This window comes from Xiphophorus couchianus, chromosome 9 (assembly GCF_001444195.1).
Source record: "Xiphophorus couchianus chromosome 9, X_couchianus-1.0, whole genome shotgun sequence".
Lineage (NCBI taxonomy): Eukaryota > Metazoa > Chordata > Actinopteri > Cyprinodontiformes > Poeciliidae > Xiphophorus > Xiphophorus couchianus.
Genome location: NC_040236.1, coordinates 9075974 through 9089375, shown reverse-complemented (window position 1 = coordinate 9089375; position 13402 = coordinate 9075974).

The following is a 13402-nucleotide window of genomic DNA, read 5'->3' as shown; positions in this document are numbered from 1 at the left end:
GCATACAAAAATATTCTGTTCCTAGAGCCAGGGGTTCTTTTAACACAAGTAGGTGGTAAAGAAAGGTAATAAAGAATAAAGAAAGGTGAGACGAAATCAGTAGAATATTGAGAGTCAGACTTAAATTTGTTTTTCCCAGTACCACTGGTAGCACAGTGCACACACCGTAGGAGAGAGAAAGACAGAGAGACACCTTCCCACTTTTTTTCTTTCAACTGCTCAGCTCTCACTCTTTCTGCAACTCAGCTGAATGAAGTCTGCTCTACTCACAGAAGATCTTTGCTTTGATTCACATGAGAACCTTGGGGCCAATCACATGTGAGGGTATTGGATAATACCATTATGTGAAAACAGAGAGGGGGAAACACAGGACAGTCAGGTGAGTCCATGCCCTCAGTCAATAGACAAAATACCATAAATATAATTGTCACTTGTAAAAGAGAAAGCAGCATGTGGCTGAAGATTAAAGATATTAGATAATCATAAATTATTAAATTATTATTATTATTATAAATTATTAATTTTGGATAGAACATATATTTTTAAATATCTCTTCTTGGGACTCAGAAAAAAGGTTAGATAATCTCACTTTTTTGTCAGAATAAATGTTAGCACTTTCATAAAGCCATGTTAAAAAAAAAAACTATTGTTGGAAGAGATAACTGAAAGATCAGTTTCATGGACACAGCTCTCTTCTTTCTAGTAATCCATCCATCCATCCATTTTCTGTTCTCCCTTTGTCCCTAATGGGGTCGGGAGGGTTGCTGGTGCCCATCTCCAGCTACGTTGCAGGCGAGAGGCGGGGTACACCCTGGACAGGTCGCCAGTCTGTCGCAGGGCAACACAAAGACATACAGGACAAACAACCATTCACACATACACTCACCCCTAGGGAGAATTTAGAGAGACCAATTAACCTAACAGTCATGTTTTTGGACTGTGGGAGGAAGCCGGAGTACCCGGAGAGAACCCACGCATGCACAGGGAGAACATGCAAACTCCATGCAGAAAGACCCCGGCCGGGAATCGAACCCAGGACCTTCTTGCTGCAAGGCAACAGTGCTACCAACTGCGCCACTGTGCAGCCCCTCTTTCTAGTAATTTGTTTTCAAAATCAATCTCCATATACCTATTGTGGGACTGCTTTGGCAGAGAGGACTTACAAATCCCATGTAAGAAAATAACTGTAAACATCCCGATCTGAACAAAGAGACTATATTATAGGTTTCAAATTTATTTTGGCTAACTCACACAGCGACTACTACTTCAGCGCTCAATGCATAGTAGAATCTGTCAGTTTGAGATAAATATGGACACATGCCAAGATGAACAAGAGGACTGTACACTTTCCTTAAGCTATTGACATAGTGTCACATTACTCCAAGCTGGAGAATATTGATTGTCTGCAGGCCCATTTCATCAAAATATGTCATATAACGCAAGGGAAAATTATTAAGAAGTCAATAAAGATTAATTTCTTATCCCCTGTTGGTCTGTGAGGCAGCATTAGCATAAATATTGTTACCTTCACATGCCTTAACCACATGTCGGTCAGGAGGAGGATCAATGAAAAACATGATCACACAGCATAAAAAAAAAAAGAAAGTCTTTCTTACAACGTCCTTGCTGACTCCTGATTTTCAAAGCTAGGCTCCTTTCATTCAGTCTTAGTCCCGATAGTCTGTTCCCTCCCCCCATGAGCTCCCCACTAACACCCACACATCCTTTCCTTCATCGTTTCTCATCTCCTCTGCCATAATCCCTCTCATTTACTTTGGCTCGAAACAACTAATTGGTCACGTCTGTATGGTGACATGGGGACCCAACATAATTGCTGGACAAATAGCAAGGCGTTTAGCTTGAGACCTGTCTCAAGCAAGCTGTACACAGACACCAACCAACTGGAAAGCCTAATTACCACTTCAGCCCCACAACTCGCTAATTGGCAAATACTTCTGACAAAGAAATATGTGTATCTCCCTGTGCGTGTTTGTCAGTGCTTTCGTTTTCTTACTTGAAATAACAAGCCTGTGAAATAAATGAAATGCACAAAAAAAAATCAGCAGCACATATGAAAAGTCAACACCTTAAAAATGGTGGTATTAATTACATGTGTTGTTGCCATAGTGTTATCCTGCCATCAGTCCGCTAATTGGATTTGCTGGGTTGGTTTAGCCTAGTTCAGACTTTTTTTATATACTCTCCCACCAACTTGACTGTTCTTTTTTTAAACACCAGTGCTATTTCCAGTTGAAGCTTTTAGCTACATAGATAGTTGTAATACTTTAACTATTACAATAGATGCAGAGTTTTAAGTAAACAGAACTTTGGAAGTTGAGAAAATAGTCCTTTACATCCAGTAGATAGATAACACTTCACTTTGAGTTTGTAGGAATCACCAGCTGAGGTGATCGATGAAGTCAGCAATCTCAAACAACAAACGCTTCATAGAAAATATGGAAATTCTTCCACTGAAAAAACCAACCCAAACTGAACAACATTCTCTTATAAAAATTGTAGATATTTAATGTGAGCTTCGGTGGTGTATCCAACTTTGATCAACTTCTTGATTATTAACTTTTGACAGGAATGCAAGCAGCATGTTACTACCAGGTATGTGCCTTTAAAAAAAACTGCAGAACCTCACAGAATTAGTTTAGTGTTTGAATATTAAAACAACCATAGCATGTGCAAAATAAACTTTACTCATTTTTGAACCATACAAATGATTCTAGATATGTTTTTAAATGGTGTCAAAATCTACTTATATGCTTAAGTGATCAGCTTCTTACAAAAATACATCACAAAGAAAAGTCCTATTTTTAAATCCCTGAAAACATTTGCTGACAAACCAACATTGCCCCTAACCCCAGAACAGGTGACCCCACACATTTTTATTTATTTATTTTTAAACTAAAACAAGTGTCCTATTGTTGGACATTCAGGTTCAACTGTATGGTCTCTCTGTCTGACAGGTTAAGCATGTCTGCCAGGGAAACAATATTTAACAGGACTGTGCCAAGGGAGTTGGGTTCACGGTCAAAAGCTGGGCAGTCAGTGGGGATCTATCACATTTGAAGATATGGCAGCCTTCAGGTGCAGCAAGGCCACTGAACATGCAAAGCAAGATGTCAGCAATAGACAATAACATGTTTTCACAGCTATATAGTTAGGAAGATAGCGGCTTAATTTACTGGAAACAGCACAAAGTACTGCGTTGAATAAATCACACGGCTTAACACAAGACATCCTTAACATGATGCTTTGTGCTAGTTGTAGAAATAAATAGCACACATACGGCATACATATTCTGTGTCTAGTGAAGTTATGTATTGAGAGGCTTTTCTCACAGCTACTCAAAAGCCTTTTGTTTGTGAACTTTTGTGGGAGTTTAATGATCTGCAATCTAATATGGTAAATATTACACTTCAAATTTAATTATGGGAATAAATTCACAGTGTGTAAAGAGACACATTCAACTAAGTTTAGCTTATCTCCTTGTGGGCAGGATGCTATTTATATATGTTGGTCTCAAGATTTTACATGAAAAATCAACCTGGTAAATAAGAATTTAAAAAACTATAATTTTCAGTTTATCTGCTGTAATTACTAACAATAACAGCTCAACAAGCATCTGCTGGGCTCTTTTTCTTGAATGTGAATGATCACGTTGCGTCATTGATAATTACACACACCAGCCAAAAATAATTAATTGCTATTGCTTTGTAGTTATGAAAGACGGTCACGACATTGCCAAGTCAAGGTCATTTTTTCCCCCTCGTCATCGGTAGGCATGAAGAGAAGGGCCTTGTTCCATCCTGACATCTCATTAACTCCTCGTCGATATTTATCAGTCTTAATCAGAGCTGTGACAGGTCCGGTGTGATTACTTCCTGTGTGTGAAAGCAATCACACCTCGTCCTCCCAACGGTCCTTGATTTATTGAGGAAAAAACACTCTAGCACGGTTGAGGAACTTTGAAAGCTGTGTGAAACAGACAGAAAAGAAAAGAGCACATTCACATGCTCTGCCTTATCTCTGGGAATGGTGAAACGGCACAAGATTAAATATTTCAGCAAGAAATCTAGGAATAAGGAATAATCTACTTGCTTCATCAGGCATTCAACAAAGTGCCAACTGTCTATGTTGAAAAAATAAAGGTCTAGGAAAGTATCTTTTGAAAAGCTGGCAGTGAAAAGATTTCTTGAATAGATTGAGAAATACCATATTTACCCAACGGTACATTTCTATAATATAATATTTTACCTAACAATCCCTAGTAACCAAACATCTCAGTGTTTCATTGATATTTTCTGTAATCCACCACAAAGTACTGCATGGATGTAAATTGAAATTGTGGAACGCATATATATGTAGTCGTTCAAAGACAGTTTCTCCTTCCAGCGTCTAGTGTTATTTTGGGTATCCTGGTTTTAGCTGACCAGACCAGCTTCTTTGATGATGGGTTCAAAGAATTTAAGGTTGAAAGGGGAATTTGCCATCTCTCTTATTAGCTTCAACAAATTGTCAAAACATTTTAATTGGGGACTGTAGCTGGGCCACCCCAAAATATATACATTATTCAGAAAAAACACACTGGTGAAATTAAAAGATTACTTTTAACTGGTGGTGGTACATAATTATTATTTTTTAAATTAAATTAGTCAGGCTTTGTAACAAATTAATCAAGATTAACCACATTCTAGCCAAATAGTAATATTTGACAAAATGATGAAAGGTTCTACAAACAAAAAAACTTTTGGCTGATGTCAATTAATAGACAAACAATTTATATATATTAAATTATATATTCTTTCCCCATCATGTAGGAGAAAATAAAGGGCAGCTTAGAAACACTGATCACAGCAGCGGTGGAACAGGCCTTGAACAAAAGAGCAATGGAGGCATGCATATTATATTTCATGCTGTTTACTGTCATCACTTTGAGTGACATAAGTTTCGCTTAAGTTGTTGAATGGACAGTTTTTTTTTAATGAGAATTCTGCAAGCCAACTATTTCTGCAGTTTCAAAGAAAACCTAAATACACATCCTAAGGCTTAACACGGCCAGCAGGAGGTAGGAATAATTACAGCACAAAAAGTGAGACATCTAGAAAAGAGGCCACACAGGGTGGAATATGGTAGAGTTGTGATTGTCAAAGCCTTTTTAATGACTGATAAGAAAGTTTCAGTTTAATATCGCTATTTTTCCACCACTCACTTTTACTTTGACTAACAATATGTTTTAAACTAATGTTTTAACTGTAACAAATCTGCTCATAAAAGAGAACAAGTAGAAAATTAGAGTAAGTGGCTAAATTAATTTCTTGTTCATGCAAAACTGTGGTCATTCTTGATGACCATCAGGTGTTCAGTCATTCTCCTTGACCCTGCTAATGACCTTTAACAAGGAAAATGTGAAGCAAGCTAATATCAGGTGGCAGCCAGACAAAGGTGTGACAATAGGGGGTGTCAGATAATGTGCTAACATTCTTGCAGCTGTGTAGTTTTGAAGGCTACGGATGTGGTTTTCTGAGGGACCAAGTGTTAACTCATTAGGAAGTCTGCTTCACCTCTCTGGACCACCATTGACCTTTGAACAGCGCAGATCTTTCCCATTCTTAACAAAACAAAAGGAGAGGAAAAGAAACAGTTGTAGGAAGATGGACACTGTCCAATTCACTCTTTAAGACTGGCTATTTTAACATTATTTACTAGCTACATTGCATGATGCTACCCTAGATACGGCTAAGTCTTGGTACCAGTCACAGCTACTCAGACTCAAAACATGAATCCCACTTGATAAAAAAATTGGTTAAGCTTTTACCCCACCCGTGACAAGACCCTCACTTCATGGCTGACAGGGTCATACAAAGGACAGATTACTATGCATCTTGGGTGAAATGTTCCACCTTTTTTTTAATAAACAGCAATTCTGCAAAGGAAAAAAAATGGGACAGCTGGTAAACAGAGAAGCCATCGCTGCTGAACTAGACAGACGTTAAATAAAAATAAACTGATCAGGCATCAAGGATAGCTGTTGCCATCACAAAAACGAGTGCTGTGTTTAATAGCCGTATGGAGACCATTCTAAACACACAGTACTCACTTATAGCTCATTAACAAGGATTTGCATCAGGCCTAATTTAGCCGAGTGCAGTATGAGGGTGTAAATGGTGTCCAATAAAGAACAAAGGCTTTTGATACCAGCATAGTTATTCTTGGCAATTACATCCCATTATATTCTAGATCGTTAGAGCCATCATATTAGCCACATGGAAGATGTGAAATAAAATGTATCTTCCATGCATCAAAAGTAGTCTATAAACACAGCTCTACATTAGAAAGCGTTGTTTGATGAAGCAATATTATCTAGCGCAATGATGCTTGTGTGACTACAACAAGATGAGTACACAAGAATTTTAACCCAAACCTCACACAAGGGGCTCCATTGTATTAGGACTGACATTTGGCGCCCATAAGATCCATCAATCTTCAGAAGGTTAGTAAATATGCCAGAAATGGTCCTAAATAGCATAGCCAAACAAGTACACACACACACACACACACACAAAGAAATAGGTTATCATGCTTGCATTTCAGTGATGGAAACTGGATGCATGTTCTTTTCTTTTCCATAAATAGAGTTCTACATCCATATATTTTTGTGGCAGAAAAATACATACAGGATTGTGTTTTGATGTGACAATGGAGTCACAGCTTACTTTTTAAAACACACAGAAATGTGTTCAACAGAATTATATTTAACTTGATTCAGTTTAGAAAAATAAGGAACAATATATGTAATGAGACTTCACCAATATTTGTGAATGTCGTGGTGAAATGTTTGTGTTGATTAATACTGTTGCTTTTTAAAAATATATATTATACAGTTACCATAAGCTTAAAACCTTGTATACATTTCTTCTAGATTTACAACTAACTTATTTAACAATTTGAATATATCTTAAAACCAAATTAAATTAAAAAATAAACAGGAAAATCTTTAGATGAGCTGCTATGATGTTTTTAGACTTAGGTTCTGTCTGAGAATGCAAGTACTTGTATGGGCCACCTTCTGTTTTGGAAAATACAAGCCGTGGTTTTCCAGTGCTTGTTTGATTCAGTTTGATTCTAAAAATGATGTTTACTTTAATGGGAAGAAAACAACTGGTTGTAGTAAATAAATGAAAAAAAGGTCTTATTTTCTGCTATGGAAAAAAGTTAGTTGATGTAACAATAAGACTGCATTTATTTTCATATAACTGATTTGTAAGGTGTAGGTTCTTTTCATCTCTGTGTTGTTCAGGGTTGCGTGCCAAGAGAGGTGATACTTACTGGATTATGACGTGCCTGAACACGTTTCACAATTGCCTGCCATGCCTTTCAGCCCATATGAGAGTTTTTGTCACTTCGCACGGGGGCCATTTCAGAATGTGCGGTATAAGACGTGTTTGTATTGTTGTTGTCAAGCATGTCTGTTTTTTTTTTCCTTTTCAAACCTACCACTAATCCTCTTTTCTGCTCCCAACAGGGAAGGAGAGCGCTTGTATGTCAATCCAACAAAACTGCCTGCTCTGAAGAAGTGCACTGAACTCTTTCAACTAAGTGTGAAAGCATCAAAGCAAATACTAACTAAATGAACTGTAACCACTTACACACACACAGGTCACAGGTTGTATATAGGTGCGACTAAGTGAAAGCATTAAAAGAAAAATCACAAACTGTCACTCAGGACAAAATATTAAACAAAGCCTAAATATTTCTAAATGCTATATTTTGTATCAGAGCCCCTTTTGGAATTAACTGCAACGCTTTCTCACAGTAAAACTGTGAGAAAATTTGGGATTTGGATATCTTTGCAGAGCTTTTCTCATAACTTTCAGAAGTTCCACTATCTGGATTAAGAACATCAGTTCGGGGTTTGGTTGAGAGATAAGGTGTGATTTAGGTTTTGGTTAAGGTTAGGAATATACTGTTAATGGTCAGAGTTACGGAAAATGTCAGAGTTAGGCATAAATTCACAAACGAAAATGAATGGAAATGATTACAATGTCTTAATGTGGATAGAAATACAAATCTGGGTTTGTGTGTGTGTTTTGCTTTTGAAAATATTACTGTGTCATCTGTATACAGTGTTCAAGTAAGTAATTATCAAGCAAAAGAGGAGAACACATAACATTGCTTCTGACTTTCTTGAGCTTAAAGTCACATTTTAAAAACTTCTTAAAAGTTAAACTTTTTTGCTGTTTTTGTTGTGAGGTTGCCTTTCACACACAATATTCTGTTTGCAAATACATATCAACAAATAAGTGCCACATTTCCAATGTTTCTATGAGTAATCAACAATAAACCTTACCCTCTATTTTGTGATTCTGCTTTGTCTGTATTGAAATGGGGTTTTTTTGTGTCTGGTTGATTGGTGGTCTTATGAGTAAGTGGGCCACCACACTACATCCGGTTCTGTCCAATACTCCATATAGCCTTAGGTTGCTTCAGATGTGTTTTTTAAAATTCATCTTATCTGACACACTGGCCGCCTCGCTAGTTTAGTTATGAATAAGAATCATAAAATCACACATAATATATAGAGATGGGAGTTTTAAAAAATGTATGCCTTGCAATCAGAAACGCTGTGTATCTTTTACCAAACTAGAAAAGTTGTTCAATAATATCTCCAGATCTCGCTTATTCATGTTAGATGAATGATAAAGCAGACTGAAACTTTCAAGCTGTTCTAATGCAAAGCAAGCCACAGCTTGTGAAAAGACATGCAGTCTCTGTCCAGAAGTTAGTCATAACATTTTACTACTATTAAATCAGTTGGTCTCAAAACCATGAAGAGCTAGGCTTGTTTTGACTCTGCTGCTAACTCCAAATCTTCAGATATTGTAAGCTATTAAATTTCTTAGGTCTTAGGCAGATTATTGAAATAGAAAGCTGAAAATGTATTTTCTATTTCTTAATTTTCCAGCTGGTTTTAAACTGGTTTCAACTGCCAACTATGGTAAAAAGCTCAATTTCCTCATTCTTAGCTGGCTGTGTAGTTGAGATAATGTGGCCCTAGTTACTGCCTGTGCTGACTTTCTTTTCCTCAGGACATACTGCCATTTACTGGACTGTTGATTATTGCCAGACTGCATTTCCTCTGCCGGGGAACATTCTTACAAACAGCTTTGTCTATCTCTCTTAAACACACCCACATGTAACACTCATTCACAAACGTACTTTTGCTTACAAGAGTTTAGATGATTCACCTTAAATGCAATAACAGCGATTTTTCTCTTAGCAGTGAATGGAATCAATCTGATGTAAGTGGAATAGAAACAAATCTTTCTTTTTTTATAGCAAGAGAAAAAAGTAAAAGAAGCAAGAATAAAGCTAACTTCAGATTTAAACTTGTTCTTCTCTTTTGTTACCTTCTCTTTTTTCCACCCATCTGATGCATTGGTATTAATCCCATGACCATCTGCCCCCTGCTCTATGTTTCAAAGAGAGGTCATGTTTATAAAGTCAGATTCACTTCAGATGACCAAATTCTATGTATCACGTGTAATATAATAAAATACTCGACCCTGAGTCATAGCAGTTACTCTGCTATGAAACAAAGTGAGGATATTTTTGCACGACCACAGCCTAAATCTCTGCATCATTTCATTTATGTATTCAAATTCCTGGTTACTGCACAGAATTTTGGCCAATAAACCTGAGTCTGATTATTTCTTTTATCTGACTTTTTTTCCTTTGCAAAAGGCATATTGGACAAACAACTATATCACTGCAGTATGACCTCCTTTTCGAATGAATGCTTTCACATCATTTGCTAAAAGTAAAGCACAAAAAAATAAATCAACACTGGTTTCACTGGTTTGGTCAGAATAATAAAAGCTAATCTGCAGTTGCAATATCCAAATCAGGATTTTGTTTTTTAATCCTCCATATGAGTAATTTATGAATAGTCATTTGAGGACATTGAGCCCCAGCCCAATAGTTCATTACAATCAACACTGTGTATGCAGTAAAATAATACTGTATTTCATCAGTATTATACAGTGGACATTAGACAGAGTAGCACTTAAATTTCTCACTAGGAATGTTTTGGATGCTGCACTTTCTCCTATCTGCTTTTCCTGGCAGCAACATATATTTTGTCCCAATATTGTTAATTCAAATTAGTTTATGTACATAGCACCTATTCACAACACATTACCTTAAGAAACTTTGCAAAATAATAATAAAAAAAATCAATCAAAACATTCTCACATACCTTCTCACATAGGCTGCTCCAGCTCCGCTGTCGTAGGGAAAGATACAGGAAATCCTTCCTGCCACATGCCATCTCACTGTACAATAAAAGCTAAATCATTGTTCTGCACTAATCAGTCCAATTTTGCACAACTGCACTGTGGCACACTTGCTGTACATATATTTACATATACATGCTGTATCTGCATTTTTTGAATCTTTGCAAGGACTGCTTTAAGTTGCTTTTTATATTGACAGCATGTTATATTTTATTTTTATTTTTTATTTTGTCTACAATTGCTACTCGGTGGTGGTTGTTGTGTGTCTTGTCTCTATGCTGTAACTGCGAAGTAATTTCCCTGCTGGGATGAATAAAGTACTTCTATTCTATTCTATTCAGAGAGACTGCAGGTCAAGTTCCGTCCAACCATCCACTATCTGTACTTGCAAGTAAAAGTAGTACGACATAAACATATTAAAAGCGATTAGGAAAAATAGTGAGTAACTGATTTGATATTTTAAAATTATATCTTCAGACAGACAGAATATATAAAATGTGCAAAGTTTGGTATTTAAAAATCTTAAACAAAATAGTAGACGAGTACAAAATAAATTAAGAAGAAACACTTTTCCCCAACAATGTTTTCTATTAAAAAATTAATTAATTAAAAAACAATGATTAAAGTAATACAATAGGTAATTGCACGTCTTAATATTTTTCAGTCATTTTGGGACGTAGTCCTACAGTAAAGTTCATGTCGACATGCATGCACACACACGCACACCCGACATAACTTACGTTTTGGTTTCAACTTAAACTGGCGCGGTTCGTCGTGGATGCACACGCGTGGTTCCTGCCTCAGTTGTCTTATCCTTCCTAGTTTGTGATTTTTAGTGTCAAACATTTTCCCGGTTAAGAAATTCAAACAAAGCTACTTCCGGATGGGAGGGAGTCACGTGAATGCGCAATGACGTCATGAAGGCGTATTAATTAAGTGTTTTCTATTAAATTAAAATTAAACTAAGCACTCAATTAAAGATAATTTTTTTTCAGTGTTATGGTTATTTTATTTACTTTGTATACTTTGATAAGAGTTTACTAGAATTAGAAGTTTTTTTGTTTGTTTCTTTGTGCATCTTCTTGTGGGCGGAGCCAGTGACTATAAAAGATGGTTCTGCAGTGCATGAAGTCTGAGTTTGGACAGGTCACAATGAAGGTGATGGATTTTTGAGCTGCAATGATGGTACTGGTGTTTTTTTGTCTGTTTTTTAAACTGGATGCCCCTTATACAATAGTACTAAAAATATTAACTACTTAGGAAAAAAACAAATAAAGAATAAATGAAACACAAACCACTTCTGTTATAGATTGTTCATTTTCTTTGGAGCTCAGGAAATGTTCGCTGCCATCACATGGCATTAATAAGTCAATTAAACATTTTTGCAAATGTATCAGAGTCCAAACTTTGCTGCTGGAAATCTTTTCAAATGCATGTTACAAATGTTGGTTTCAAGTGACTCCTGCTTCTGATACCTCTCTAATAGGGCCAAGAATGTAATATGATTGTAAAATTAAATGATCAAAACAAAAAATATTCCTGCTCCTATAATGGGAGCCAAATACCATTTTTAATTAAATTAGTATTGGAGAGGGGAGAAAGAGAGGACATTCTATTCTCAGAATGATAATAAGACACGGTCATAAAAACCTCAGAAGAAAAGCAAGGATATAATCAACATGTATCAGTAAACATTTGACATTTTGTCAATCAGTGGGAAACACACATGATACATGCCAAAATCCTCAAAACCACTGATATTTTATGTGAGCTTGCTGACTCATATCAGGACACAGCGAGAAGACAGCATCCCCACTAAGGATTAACAGTAACTCAAATTGCTTTCTACTTTGTTGAGTTCCAGAAAATCCCTCTGGTGCTAGGAAACAGCAACCAATTCTAAACTCCAGGTTGCTGAAAGTAGAGCTGATAAGCAGCAAAAAGTGCTGATCACATCTTCCTGGAAGATCTTATCAGATCTGCTCCAAATAAATCAGCAAGCTTGGTCTGAAATTGTAAAGCCCGAGGTAAAATATAATATCACCCAAGCCTATGCATTAACGAAAGTCTCTCACACTGTAAACACATCATCAGTTTGATTAAGTTAGCAGAACAAAGACACCTCAGGTTAATATAGTTTTTTGGTTTACAGCACCTTCTCATATGCTGGGTAATTTTTGAATAGTGTGTCACTAAGAATCAGAGGATAGACCAAAAAAGCATCCATTACTCGGATACGTAAAAGTAATTATGCAACTAGTCTATTAGAATTTTAGAGGGAAGCTTTTAAAGTCCACACATAAAAATATTTTTTACACCATAGTTAATGTAAGTCAATATTTTGTGTTGATTGCCTAATTTCATTCTGAATATTTTATTCAGAATGAAATGGTCAAAGAAAATGTGACATATTTTAATTTTCTGATGTATCTATAACAGAATCAAGACTAAAAACCAAACAAACACTAAAAGAATACCACAAATAAAACATCCTTTCAGGACAGAAAACATAGATATTGCCTTTTGTAAAATAGGTCAGAACATAAAATATATCTGAATGTGTAGCATGTCTTTGCAGTCACTGTACTACAATTGACTTGAATATATGGCAGTAAATCATCTCAGTGTGAAGTTAATTCCATAGATGAATATCAATGGTTTTATTATGGTGGCATAATAATACATGATCTGCATCATTTTATCCAGAAACACAGTATCACATGCATTGCAATATTGTTTCAGCCACTTCCTTCAAAGGCAGGCATATTATCCAAAGCCATTACCTACTTCTTTTAAATGCAAGCTTACTTTGCCCCAAAGTGGAATAAAACACGATTAATGATTTCAATTACTCTGACCCTGCTTGTCGTTTACAGTGCCTGAGGTCTGCGTGAGGGAGCTGTGCTGCATAAAAGCTTATGGTGAAGGACATTTACTGGTGAAGTGATTCAGTGAGGAGCTGGCAGTTTTTGCTGCCTCATCAGAGAGGGAACAGAGTTTGTCTTTGTTCTGGGATCCTCTACTTGCTCTGCATGGAAACCACATTGTTGATTAATGATCCTGATGCCATTGGTCTGCCATTCTTTCTGAGCATAAAA